The following is a 254-nucleotide window of genomic DNA, read 5'->3' on the forward strand; positions in this document are numbered from 1 at the left end:
CACCGCGGAGGAAACGGGTAACCAGGGGGTGTCTTCCCACTGACTGGCCACCGAGAGGGGCGTGGTAGGCCGCAATGGCCGCCACGTAGACCTTCAGGGTGGAGTGGGTCAACCCTGCAGAGAAACGGGCCTGCAGAAACTCCAGCACTGTACCAACTGGGCAGTTAACTGGGTCGAGCTGGTGGTCTCTGCACCAAGAAGTGAAAAGTTTCCACTTCAAGGCGTACAGTTTCCTCGTGGAGGGAGCTCTGGAT

This window comes from Sinocyclocheilus rhinocerous, unplaced genomic scaffold, assembly GCF_001515625.1.
Source record: "Sinocyclocheilus rhinocerous isolate Xijiao unplaced genomic scaffold, SAMN03320098_v1.1 scaffold263, whole genome shotgun sequence".
NCBI lineage: Eukaryota > Metazoa > Chordata > Actinopteri > Cypriniformes > Cyprinidae > Sinocyclocheilus > Sinocyclocheilus rhinocerous.